Genomic DNA, 4,165 nt, shown 5'->3' on the forward strand with positions numbered 1-4,165 from the left:
TCGAGAGGGCATCAGTAACTGGCTCCCTGCCGTTCTTATGTGAGAACCCGTCCGCGGCGTCATCACTTTTCTGAGGCTGTCGGTGAGGTCCTGACTAATAATAGAGAAGTCAGCCCCAGTGTCGACTAAAGCTGTAATTTTTTGGCCGTCAAAAACACTAAGGTCGGCAGTCACAATTTCATCGTTTTCACGGCTTGACGGCTCTACGACGTCATGCTGTGGGTGCTTCTTGTCGTCATCCTTATGGCCTGCAACCTTGCCCCCACAGATTGCCACCCTCAGTTTCCCCGTCGCGGGCTAGGTGACCTTCTTGTATTAAGGTCCGCGTAGGTGTGGCGGAGCGACAAAGGCGAATACGCAGAGGACGGAGAGTGGGATTGACGTCTCCGACTAGAAGGGTGAGTAGGCATTGCCTCCTCTGCAGTGGTACAGAAATCCTCAAAGTGAGAACGAGCTCCATAGAAAGGGGTGTCGTCACGACGTCGAGTGTGTTCGTCATTGGCACGTCGACCGTCAAACCATGGTCGATGAAGACAGATTGAATCACCTCGATGCCAGCAATGACGGGCAATATGGCCTGCACCTCCGCAATGAAAACGTAGTGGACGTCTGTTCACTGTGCGCCATGCATCGGTTTTTCGGGTCGGTGGACGTCTGAGCATCTCCCCTGGCGTCGCTTCCCATGCGGTGGCTGTGGACGGCTGGTTGTATGGCTGTAGCGTGGGTGGTCGATGCAGTGTCTGCTCTTGCGGTGGAGACCAGGGAGCCATGGACACCTGATGGTACAGCGTCGGCATAGTAAGTGGTGGACGTCGGAGAGCGGCAGCGTAGCTCATAGGACGCTACTGAGTATCAGGACCAGCCGTAGACAACGCTTGGTGGATATCAGCGCGTACGACTGCAGCGATTGACGCGATGGGATTTTCAGCAACCGGAGTTCGTAACCTCTTCAAATCTTTGCGAAGTGTCTCCCTAATCAACTGTCGTAAGGAGCTCCGACTCTCAAACGTCATGGCGTTAGCATTGATTAGGACATTGCTGGACAGCTGGACATGTGGTCATATTACCCGCTGCGTTGATAAAGGGCCCGCTCAATAGCCGTGGCTTCATTATTGAAGTCAACCACGGTATTTGGAGGTTGCGCAGTAGCCCGGTGAAAAGCTGTTCCTTGACACCACGCATGAGGTAACTCATCTTTTTATCTTCCGTCATGTGCGGGTTAGCTCGATGAAAGAGGCGAGTCGTGTCCTCGAGAAACAATGCAACGGTTCCGTTGGGTTTTTCAACCCGTAGCTCCAACAACTGCTGTGCGCGGTCCCTTAAATCGACATTGGCGAAGGTATCGACGAACTTCTGTCGAAAGTCGGGCCAAGCTGACAGATTGCCTTCTCTATTCTCATACCAAGTACGAGCACCGTCGTCAAGGTAGAAATAGACACGAGGATGCTTATCCTCTTCGGACCAATGATTGACCTTGGCAACATGCTCGTAGTTGTCAAGCCAGCGAAAGTCTTCATTGGCACCGCCACTAAAGCGATCGGGAACGAGGGGTTGAAAATGGTTACCTGAGATGTGTGCGTCGGAAAGCTGCCTTGGGGCACCTGTTGCGGGCTTGCGTTGGTCATTGGTTGAGTCGTACGGTGCCTAGTAGGTTCCGACGAGTGAGTGAGCTATGGCGCGATGCCTCGCAGCTATCGACTGGAGCGGTGCACTGGAGTTTCTATTGGTGACAATGATTCTGGACTCGATGAATGGATCCCAGCAGGCGTGTAGAGAATCTGACAGAATTGCGGTTCAGCGCCTCCACCAGTGCCGCGGTACAACGCGAATAACACAGAGGTACACCTTGAGGCAACGAAAGCAGCGTGTTCTCAACAGCTGAGCCACAAGATCGTCTTCGTCGGTCTCGAGTGAAGCCAGAGTCTCACTATCTCGTGTCCAGTAAATCCCCCATCGTCGTTTTTGTCTACATGTAGACACGCGTCAATATATATATATATATATATATATATATATATATATATATATATATATATATATATATATATGATGAAAGAATAACCAGCCGTGAGCAGGAATCGAACCTACGACCTTCGAATAGCGCGTTCGATGCTCTAACCACTGAGCTATCACAGCGGCCTTCCCTCCATCCACTTTTTTGGGTTTATATGTGAATTTAGAAGTAGGAGTGACAGTCAGCGCCATCTATAGGCCAAACGACGATTGTAGAAACACTCTTATGCGCATGTTTGGCGTCACGTAGCACGTGAACTTATTATGAGCGGGCAGCTGATTAATTGTCCCTTTTATACAGCCTAAACACACCAAGTCTGCCAGTACGAGACCCTCGTTCAATGAAATAAGGGAAAGAAGTGTATACCTAAGGGCTCGTTTTTCCGTGTTTTTAACACAATAATAATGAGATATAACAGACAGTAATGCCAAGGAATGTACAGGGGAAGTTATTAAAATCAATGGAATGTAAATAGGAAGAAAGAAAAGTGGATGAAAAATTTACCAACTGTGAGCAGGAATCGAACCTACGACCTTCGAATTACGCGTTCGATGCTCTAACCACTGAGCTATCACAGCGGCCTTCCCTCCATCCACTTTTTTGGGTTTATATGTGAATTTAGAAGTAGGAGTGACAGTCAGCGCCATCTATAGGCCAAACGACGAGTGTAAAAACACTCTTATGCGCATGTTTGGCGTCACGTAGCACGTGAACTTATTATGAGCGGACAGCTGAATAATTGTCCCTCTTATACAGCCTAAACACACCAAGTCTGCCAGTACGAGACACTCGTTCAATAAAATAAGGGAAACAAGTGTATACCTAAGGGCTCGTTATTCCGTGTTTTAACACAATAATAATGAGAACTAACAGACAGTAATGCCAAGGAATGTACAGGGGAAGTTATTAAAACCAATGGAATGTAAATAAGAAGAAAGAAAAGTGGATGAAAAAATAACCAGCCGTGAGCAGGAATCGAACCTACGACCTTCGAATAACGCGTTCGATGCACTAACCACTGAGCTATCACAGAGGCCTTCCCTCCATCCACTTTTTGGGTTTATATTTGAATTTAGAAATAGAAGTGACGGTCAGCGCCATCTATAGGCCAAACGACGAGTGTAAAAACACTCTTATGCGCATGTTTGGCGTCACGTAGCACGTGAACTTATTATGAGCGGGCAGCTTATTAATTGTCCCTCTTATACAACCTAAACACACCAAGTCTGCCAGTACGAGACCCTCGTTCAATGGAATAAGGGAAAGAAGTGTATACCTAAGGGCTCGTTTTTCCGTGTTTTTAACACAATATTAATGAGATATAACAGACAGTAATGCCAAGGAATGTACAGGGGAAGTTATTAAAATCAATGGAATGTAAATAGGAAGAAAGAAAAGTGGATGAAAATTTACCAACTGTGAGCAGGAATCGAACCTACGACCTTCGAATTACGCGTTCGATGCTCTAACCACTGAGCTATCACAGCGGCCTTCCCTCCATCCACTTTTTTGGGTTTATATGTGAATTTAGAAGTAGGAGTGACAATCTTTCGTTAATGCCGAATGACAGTGCTTTATATTTGTAGATGAGAAATGATTCGCGTGCTTCCCGTTCGTGGTGAGACTTAAAGCCAGATTCTAATATGGTTGCTGTTAGGTTATCGAGTGAATGTCCGGTCGCTTTCATGTGCTTAGATAGGGGTAGGTTAGGAAAAGTTGTGGCATGCGCCTTGTGGTTATTAAACCACAGTCTGAATGGTGTCGCTGTCCGGCCTAAGTACTGAAGCTTACAGACTCAGCACTCAAGTAGGTACACACAGTTACTTGTATCGCAATCGTAATCACCATTATTTTCATTGTGAAATTTGACTCCGAACTGTGGGCTGAAATAGAGGTGGTCATATGTACGCAAACCTTGCAACGTGGTTTGCCACAAGGGTGGCAACCTGAATAGGCAGGATGAGTTAGTACAGATGAAGTCAGTATATTGTGCAAGTTTCTTGACCGGCGATAGACTACACGTGGCAATTCCGAAAATATGTTTTTGAGACGGTCGCTCTGCATAAGAATGTTGTGGTACCTTCGTAGGATGTGGTTAACGTTTGGTGCTGATGCGGAATACGTTAATATGATGTTTGTAGATGGTCGCTG

The 4,165-nt window shown here is 46.9% G+C and overlaps 3 non-coding genes across 3 annotated transcripts; all 3 read right to left on the reverse strand.

The window, feature by feature from the left end:
• Positions 1-2,063: 2,063 nt before the first annotated feature.
• On the reverse strand, positions 2,064-2,136 carry TRNAA-CGC (transfer RNA alanine (anticodon CGC)). The gene has a single exon. It is a non-coding gene; the product is annotated as a tRNA-Ala (tRNA).
• A 383-nt stretch (positions 2,137-2,519) lies between these two features.
• Positions 2,520-2,592, reverse strand: TRNAT-CGU (transfer RNA threonine (anticodon CGU)). Its single transcript has one exon. It is a non-coding gene; the product is annotated as a tRNA-Thr (tRNA).
• An 836-nt stretch (positions 2,593-3,428) lies between these two features.
• Positions 3,429-3,501, reverse strand: TRNAT-CGU (transfer RNA threonine (anticodon CGU)). The gene has a single exon. It is a non-coding gene; the product is annotated as a tRNA-Thr (tRNA).
• Between the last annotated feature and the right edge of the window lie 664 nt (positions 3,502-4,165).

Source organism: Rhipicephalus microplus, unplaced genomic scaffold, assembly GCF_043290135.1.
Source record: "Rhipicephalus microplus isolate Deutch F79 unplaced genomic scaffold, USDA_Rmic scaffold_13, whole genome shotgun sequence".
NCBI lineage: Eukaryota > Metazoa > Arthropoda > Arachnida > Ixodida > Ixodidae > Rhipicephalus > Rhipicephalus microplus.